The sequence below is a fragment of the Lichenostomus cassidix genome, chromosome 3, assembly GCF_008360975.1.
Source record: "Lichenostomus cassidix isolate B80296 chromosome 3, HeHo_3.0, whole genome shotgun sequence".
NCBI classification, from domain to species: Eukaryota; Metazoa; Chordata; class Aves; order Passeriformes; family Meliphagidae; genus Lichenostomus; species Lichenostomus cassidix.
In genome coordinates this window covers 42,152,310-42,162,020 of record NC_139483.1, presented here as the reverse complement: position 1 = coordinate 42,162,020, position 9,711 = coordinate 42,152,310, and positions in this window count along the sequence as shown.

Below are 9,711 nucleotides of genomic sequence, written 5' to 3'. Positions count from 1 at the left end.
TGAGTCATCTCTGACAGCTGTGTGAGAGATGATTTTCTAGTTGTACACAACTTTGAGGTTTAAAAAAGCCACAAACCCTTCTTTGTTTCATATGGGAACCGAGTTCTTTCTATTTTTATGGAAAAAAATGCAGAAAGAAAGATATCGCAGCCAACAGTTCATTAATCAGCTCACATCAGGTGAAAAAGATTCAACATTGCCAGCCTCCCACATTCCAGAAAAGTTCTCTGACTATAGAAATACAGAAATATTAGGGATTTCCTTCACAATTTTTTTTTTTAATGCTAAATGGAATGGTGCCAATCTGTGAAAGTAAGAGGCTAAGAGGCTAACTTTGGTAGGTAGTTGATAGCTTGGTGATTTATAGTACCTGCCTAGTATGTAGAGGTCCTAAGTTCAGGTCTGAGAGAGCCCAGGACTTTAGGCTATTGTCGATCCTAAGCCTCTCTTGGGTTTTGATCATAAATCACACTCTAGAGATGAAAAATCTTTTCTGACAAAAGTTCTGGCAATGCTGCTATGTTTGCCTGCAAAATACACACTTGTTTCAGTCACTTGCCACTTTCTGATAAAAAAACATTTCATTGAAAAACTTTATGAACTATCTCTAAGTGTTTGGCAGCATTGGGTCTCTCAAAGTTTTCAGAAAAATTAAATTAATTTTACTCTATTTTGGACTGCAAAGTCTTTTGGTAGATTTCCAAACACTCTTTTTTCCAGGGTGGTCCATTTTATATGGCTTGCTAGTATTTGATACACATTTTTGATATCTTAGCTTTTCAGAGGACTTTGGAACACAAGACCCTCGTGCACTGTGTAGTAAAAAAAAATAGAATTTCTAAAGCATGAGAAATTTACACTTGTGGATGAAAAATGGGAGGAAATAGCTATTTTCTCCCCTTTTTAGTAGAGCAAATTAAGAGAAATCTAATAGAGGATTTGATGCCATGGAAGCATTTGGGCTGTCTGATTACAAAGGGTAATTTTGGTGTCTTTACCCAGATTCATATGGACAGATTAAAAATTGCATCAACTGTAAAAGCAGAGAGGCTGTTCTAGTGTCTGTGGGGACCTCGGGCATAGCACAGACCAGGAATTCTTCAGCTGACCTGGCTGGGAAAAGAGAAAATGGATATAGTCTGAAAAAGTGTAGCTCTGTTTCTCCTAAGCAAACTGCCCCTCTCGTTTCCTCCCCCAAGGACTCTCCTCTGCCTTCAGCAGAGGTCTGCTCAGAGGGCTCCTGTCTGGGATTTCCCAGCTCTTAAAGAAATGAGAAATGTTGATGAATCTTTAACAAATCCTTCGCTTCAACTCTTTGTCAGACTGAGGACATAAATAACACTGGCAGCCCCATCCCAAGTGCTTTTGCCCAAGACAAGTCCTATCTCAGTTACTGAGAAGTGGCATTTTTAATTTTGCCCAAGGGACTCACTTAACCCATTCTTGACTGCTGGCTGCAGCCCACTATTGGGATTTCTGTTCCATATTTTGACACAGAGCTGGCTGAGGGCTGTAAAACAATGCTTGAGCCTTACTTTTATGAATAAGCCAGCAAGAGAAAAGCATAAGGAGAATTTAATCTGCCTGTCTGTTTGTGGATACTGCACCACTGGGGAGAAAATCAGTTTACGTGGAACAGTGACGATGTAGGCAGGCTGAAAAAAGAAGCAAGGAAGTATGGTTTCAGCAGCTCTGTCCAGAAGGATCTTTCAGAAGGACTGCCTTCATGCAGTGGACTTAAGGGGAGAGCATTTCTTTCTCCCCACACTGAGGCTGTCTCTGGGCTGAACAGCAGCATGGCTGGGCAGAGATGGCATGGTGCCTCAATCCTGGATCTGGGAGGTGTGAACTTGGCTTGTGTCAACCAGGCGTTTTAGCGCAGATGCTGTGCTCCCTGTGCTTTTGCTGGCTCTGGAGCTAGCTCAGGCATCTCTGCTCCATACCTTGGTGCACAGTGCAGGCATTTCCTTGGGGTTGAAGGAAAATCCTTGGGGGACTGCAGCTTGTATTGCTTAGGAGAATTGCCTGCATGTGTGCATGGGTGTATGACCATTCTGTGTGTTACTAAATTATTCTGTGCCTTGAGATCACACCTGAAGTGTCCTTTCTGTGCTGTCTGTTTCTTCTTGGGTTTGAGAAAGAGTGAGCTCACTAGCTTGCATATTTTTGTCTTTACTTAAATATCCTTAAAATAAATCTTTTACTTAACTGTCTTTACCCAAAACTCCAGTGGTCATGACCGGAGTCAGCATTTTTAGTTAGTTTTCTACTTAGGAAGTGCTGATAAAACATGAACAAGGGCATAAGGGTCCTTTCCCCTTCTGAGTACTAGCTAGCAGAGCTAGGCTTTGTTTGTGAGCCTCTGAAGTAGCCAGGGACACAAGAGAGATGAGTACACTTTAATGTTATTCCTCTTAAGTGTCACCTTGGGGTGACTTCTTACTTATGAAACTGCTTGGGGTTCTCTCAAGCTAAGATTGCTCTAAGGCAACACTTTTGATCAGGCACAACAGTGAAGTACATCCACCGAGGCAGAATGTGTCCTGCACAATAAATAGCAGTTGGATACAGGGACAATCTATGGCAAATCACTGTGGCTATCACACAGCCCTGCTGTCTCTCCCATGGGCATCCCACAGCAGTCAGGATGTGCCAGTGGCCACCCCCAGTGCCAGTTGCCAAACTGGATGCAAGTTTCAAAGGCAAAAAAAGCAGTGTCCTAAAATGCTGGTTACATTTTGTCTGTCTGTTTGACTTTCATTTATTTCTTAACACTTCAGCAAGAAAGAGTTTTGCTTTGCTCTTCCCATCGCTAGCTGTCTGTTATTGCCTGGTGTGAATATTTTCAGTACACTTTCCTTCTTCTTGCCAAATACAGTAACAGGGGAGGAGAGACAGGCTTAGGCTGGTAACAGTCTCCTTGTACCTCCACTTCTTTGCAGAATGGGGAAATGATGCTGCTTTCTTTTCCCTTTTTTTGTCACATCATGTTGAATTGCTGCTCTGTGTTGAGAGAAAACAGACTCAAAATTTTCCCTTTTGCTTCTGCTAGGTTGTAAGGCTAAAGTGTAAAAGCATGAATCTGTTTCCAAGTTGATGTGAAAAGGAATGTACTGTCCAACCAGGATGGTGTGTACTGAACACAAATAAGGGTCAATGTACACTTGAAACAGTATATTTAAACATGAGTTTCTGTCTGAACATGAGGAAATACTTTTTAATGTGAGAATGACTGAGCAGAGGCACGTGTTGCCCAGGGAGCTAGTGGAGTCTCCATCCTTGAAGATATTCAAAAGCCATCTGGACCTGGTCCTGGGCAATCAGCTCTAGGTGGCCATGCCTAAGCAGGGGGGTTGGACTAGGTGACCTCCAGAAGTCCCTTCCAACCTCAACCCTTCTGTGAGCCTGTGTTTATGGACTTCAGGTTGTTATAGCCATAACTCTTTCAGGACAGAAGGGAGAAAAGCTTTGTGAGTAGAGGAGTTTCATTTTTTATTAGACCAATAATGTAATTAGAAAAAAAAGTCCAGAGCTTTAAACAAACGCTTTCATCACATTCTGTGCACCTAAAATCTTAGGTATTTTTATAGATATGGTAAATGTTTTAATGAAAGATATTGGCTTTATTCACATAATTTTTTTTACTTAATATAAGCACATATATACAATGCAGATCAGAATTTTGGAGAAAGGTGAATTCCTTTATAACTTAGGAAAGTGAGCCATGTGCACCCAGATCAGAGTGACCTCTTCCTGATACCAATAGCTCTTTTTTCCAAAGGAAAACCCTCAACATTCAGATGTGGAAATGGAAAGCCCTCAGCAAATAAGTTTAAAAGGGACACAATTGCCATTCTGAGTGTGTTTATCAGACAGTTGCTTCAGGTTAATATAGTCCATTATGATGAGATATAAATGGTCTGAAGGAGCAAGGATATTTTTAGCAGAGTTGTTGGATTAGGCTTTTTGAATCAGCAAAGTAGATCTGTAGGACATAGATATGACCAGAAAGATACTCCAGTGAAAAATACAAATTACAAACATGAGGAATTTGCAAGTTCTAAGTGAGAGGCTGTCATGAACTCTACAAAATGCATAGCAAAGCAGGGGCTACATTGTACTTTCCCGATCAGTGCTGCGGGAAATTGTCTCACCTACAGACAGCTGGACGTTGTAGTCTCCTCTTCCTTGGCCTTCCAGTTTAGTCCCATACCTAGCTGGTGTGTTTCTGACATGTTTCCACAATGTTTAAATAGCACCTCCTCTCAAATATGACCAGTTTGCCAGAAAGTGATGCCTCTCTCCAGTGAAAGCTGTGACTTGGTGCTAAAAAAGATTGACTTGAGTGAAATATACCCAGGGATCCAGAGGTGTGGAAGACAGGAAAAGAAAAAAGGTAAATAGGCCATTTTGTGGCTTGCAGATTGACTTATTTAATGACATTTTCATTAACAGTTTTTGCTGCTAAATGCCATGGGTTTCTCTCTTTAGAGCTGTCTACAGTAATAATGAGTGACTCCACTGGGAAGTGATTTACATAAAACATGCTTTTCTTGCCGCAGACAGGAGCTCTGTGCAGGGCCAGAGAGGGAAAGGGAAGAAAGGTAAGTTCACTCTATAAATGAGGGGCATTTTCATAAGTTGAGTCATGAGCACCCATGAAAAATCACTTTCCCCCCCCACCACTGCCTTGGCCTGAAATGTCTCCCAGCTGAGTCACTGCGCCGAGGTGAATGTTTTTACGCAGGTGTGACACAGAGTACTGTGGAGAAAAGGTCAGGATGAGATGATGCAGATTAACGGTGCAGAGGAGCTGTAGACAGGAGTAAAATCAGCTTTCCCTGAAGGGCCTTTTCTGCACATTTTGTATCACTTCTGTGCAAAGCCTCTGATCACAGCCTTCTTCATTTCACCAGATTTAAGTGTCAGAGAAATAGGTTCATATTTTGTAGTCTGTCAAGTTCCAGACAGACACCCATGTGAAAACGTGACAAATAGAAAACAGAAAATGAAATACCAATTCTTTTTTTTTTTTTCTGAACTTCATAAAAAATTTATTTATTTATTTCTTCCTAAACAGGCCTGAGACTTTACATTACATCTTTTTCCTGAAGTTAGATACAATGCAGTTTGGGCCATTTGTTGCTAAGTCATCCCATGTGGGTTTTTTTTTTTTTTTTTTTTTTGGATGAAATAGTTTATGTTGACTCATAACTAGAAATATATAGCTTCTTAGGTTCTTCCCCTAGAGTTGCAGTAAATTAAGAGAAAACACGTTGCTGAGACTGTGCTCTCAAAGTAGATTCCAGTTAAAGCAGATAACAAGTGAGATCTCAGTTGAGCTGAGCTTACTAAGAGTTACTCATCCAAGCTGTCCAGTTCATACTTTCCTAGAGGGCAAACTCCAAAATTGCTTAGGTGCTTTATCTAAGCCACCTCTTTTAAGATAAGATTTGTTTTCTGAGAGTTCTTATATCTCTCCATTGACTATGGAGAAATCTTAGTGGCTTAGATCTGAAGAATTTCAAAGACTATTTTGGTGCCTTGAGACACATTTTTTTTAAGAGATGACAGAATAGTCTTGAAACGGAAGTATAGCTGCCATGAGTCTAGTTTAATTTTATATTTTAGTTTATATATAGAAATAAACTATATACAAATAAAATATATGCATTTAACATGCTTTCAAGTGAAACAAAGGTAATTTTATGCAGGAGTAGTTAGGAGAGCAGACTTGTGTTCCCAGTTATGATGTCTTCTGTGTAACTTCATGCAGACCAAAATGATTAATCAGCTTAAATTTATTTGCTATATTCAGGCTAGTAGTGAACCCAAACTATTCTTTCAGCAGAACAAATGATAAGAGCAGCAATTCAAATAGTTTCATATTTTGCCTTTCTTTTCTTTACCTAATTTTTATGTCAGCTAAGAATGTTGAAATCTAAGAAGTAAAGTATCCCTGATTTTCCTGGAGGGTTGTGCAGATCAGCATTTCTGGGAAGTTGACTGAAGTGTAATGTAAGCTTTTGATTCTTTAACTGGCCTCAATGAAATGTTCACAGCTCTTCTGTATCGTGTCTGTAAAAATGTGGGAAGATTAGATGTGAGGTTTGGCTTGAGAAAAATCATATTGTTGTCTTTTAAATTAGTTCTGCTGTGGGCACGGTGCCTGTAGTTTTCTTAATCTGTTAAACCTTTTTTAGAAATTAATATTTTGGACAACGATGAATATAAATAATTTGCATCTACAGCTTTCATGCTGTATGTTCGCTGAGCTGGATTTACAAAGGCATCAAGCCAGGATGTAATTCCTGGCTTTATTAGGTTATGAAATAGAATCTAGCCAGAAGATATAATGTCCTTAAGCGGTAACATCAGCAGCAACAGACAGACATTAATGCTGCTGGACCTAATGGAATTAAATTTCATGTATGCTTAATGAATGCAAATGCCACTTAATTTTTACAGCCTAAGTTGTAATACATTGCATGTGACATGTCTACTCCTGAAAAAATTATTCAAATGTGTGATTCTTACACCCAGTGTTCAATTTCACTGCTGTAAAATGTATCCTCTTAGGGAAGAGGGACTGGAGAGACATGCCAGCAATATTACTGCATAATTTAAAGCAGCCACCAAAGCGAAATGTTAAAATATGCACCAAGCAATTACAATTGTATATGTTTTTATTCTCTTTTGCTGCTTTTCAACAAGAAGTAGTAAGAAGATTCACAGCAAGTGGCAACCATAGCAACAAGGAATTTTTGGTTCAACCTGGTACTGTATAACTTCTGGCAGAGAAACACATTTCTGGATACTCTGGCAAGTGTTGATTCTTCCAAAGGATATGTGCATCACTTCAGTTCTGATTCTCAGGCACAAGTCCCATGGAAGTATGTGAGAGCCAGTTTTGGTGCAAGCCCAAGCCGAAGCAATTGCACACAGGTTACACCAGGGCTGGGTGTGATACTTGTTCAGTGATCCCTTGGGTTTGTTAGTTATCAGTAGAAACAAGTCCCATTCTGCTCCCTGTGAGAGAGAAGGGAAATAGAGGTGATGTGGAAGAAGGTTTCTTCCCGCTACTCCATCCAGCTGTGGCTGTGAGAAGTCCCAGGCAGAGCTTTGCCCTTCTGACCTGATCACACCAACTACCTTGCTTGGAGGGGTACAAAGACCCACTCAAACCCAGATCCTCAGGAGTGACTCCCAGAATCACTGTGTCCTTAGGCTTTTCTGTTTGCTTGCCAACAGCCAGGTGGGCAATGACCTTAAAAACAAGTGAAAATTCAAGGGAAGTATGGGTGGGATGCAGAACTCAATCATGTGTGCAGAGAGCCCAGAAAATGTATTCAGTTGATGAGGGTCTGGGAGGTTTTAAAATATAGTCCAGTGAATAGTCACTGTGCCTTTTACAAAATAAAGTGGATGTTATAATATTGAAGATTATGGCAGACAGTAGTTACAAAGAAGTCTAGCTACTGATTACAAACTAAGCTGTGCAATGTCAAAAGGATCTGTGGCTCTCACTTATGTGAAAACGTTGACCTTTGCAGCTATTCACCAAAATTAAATGTCCATCGCTTCTCTTGACAAAGAGTAAATTTGCACAGTTAATTCTGAAATGAAAACAGCAGCAAGATGACAGTACAATCAATGGTGTGCAATCTGAAAAGATGAGATCAATGTTATTGCAGAGAATGTTTTAGAAACAACTGTAATTAAATGTAAATTTTTTTCTAATTCTTCTGGAGGCAATCCTTCTACTTTACCATATAAGATGGTACTGTTCTATACACTGACTTAAGAGTAGGCTGAAGGCTCATTACTCTGATTTGATGGCCCAGACACATCCTCCAGTGGATGTACTGAGATATGTAAGCCTCTTTCATTAATAGTCTTGTTTTCCTGAACCTTTTCTCATGGTTACCTTAGCATGCCCCAGGTCTGCAGATCCCAGGCTACAAACCACTACATGATGAGGTGTCCCTTGAAAGCCCATTAGCCAGGCATTAATTTCTGCCATTAATAAGTTTTACAAGTAATTTGACCATTGCTTTCTTCCAGACATGGGGAGTTGGGGATAGATCCCAGAGCTGATGCAGGTAAAAGTACACATCTGACCCTTTTATCCAATACTCCTTTGAATGTTAGTTATCACAAAAATCTGTGATAGAACATAGATCTCCTCCACGTCATTACACCTTAATTTGGGATCCTGAGACTATAAAATCATTTTGTAAATTATCTGAAAATAGCTATGTCTGACTTTGGATCCCAGAGGAGTAAACCTATTGCCCTTTGGCAAGACATATGAAGTTACCTATGATCAAGGCAGTACATTCTTAAATATGTTGTCTCTGGATATGCAACCACTTTATCAAGTTGCAGCAGTAGAAATCAGGAGAAAAATATTGCCACTTAAGAATATAGGTGTTTAGAAAGGAATTAATTGAGGCAGAAATTTAGGATCTATTACTTTAATTTTTTTCAGTAACACCATTTCTTTGACAGCCTGGGATAAAAAAAAAGCAGAAGGTGGGTAGTATTATTTGAACAAAGTTCCAGCAACTGTTGCATATGGATAGTCTTTGTCCTGTGCAGATTGTTTTCCTCCACACACGTTTTGTTTCTTGCATTGGAGCACTTAAAGCATATCCAGCAGAGTTATAAATCTACATAAATATTTGATAACTCTAATTGGGCAGCCCACACCACACTTTCACCCTTGGGCATGTAGTGCAAGTGAATGTGCATAGCACCCATATATAAAATGTTAAGGTGATCAGGGAATGTGTGAGACTGCCTGAAGCATCAATTTAAAGCAACAACTCTATTTGTGCTGTTTTCAAAATCAAAGGAAAAATATGTTCTTACTTTATAATTAAAGAGAATTGCTGTTAAATGGTTTTATATTATTTGTTAAATTAGCACGTACATAATGAACTTCTCATTGTCACTTCAATTATAAACACATGTGCTCCAAGGAGCCTTTCACATACAAAAGAGTCTCATCTTTAGCAATGTACACAAGGTAAGAAGGGGGTTTGTGGCATAGGATGGTCTAAATACCATTTTGGTTCTTAGCAAAAGCATTGTTAATCATGGATTTAATTTATTTTGAAAAGAGATGAACTCTAATTACAGCTTCTAGAAATTTATACTGCAGAATATCTCTCTTTTATTTTCTGCTAAATAAATAAAATATTTTAAAATATCTTTTTATAAGATATTAATAAATAATATATTTTAAAATATCCTTTTTTTCTTTCTAAAAAAATGAAAGTTGGCAATTTTTACTTTGAAAAATCTGCCTCTGAATGTATATCAGTTGACTCTCTTCTTCCTGAACCATTGGCAAATTGAAATACTAATACTAAGAAAGAAAAATCTCATTTTTCACCTGCTATCCATACCCATCTTAAATGCAGAAAACCTGAGGTCATTCTTGTGGGTGGGTGTAAGACCAGGGTTCTCATCCTGTGAAAAACTCTGATAATTCTTATTTTTCTTTGTGACTTGGAATGAAAAGTTGAGACAGTTTAGGGAAGTCCCAAACTCTCCAGTCTCACATTCAGTAATAGAACTCGTTTGACTGAAATAAAATGCTTCTTTTAGTCTTTTTTTTTTTTTGGTTTGTTTTTTTACCTTCAACATGCCCAGAATGCTGAAAATATGAGTCTTGTGGGACTTTTCCTTCCAGCTCCTCTGCTT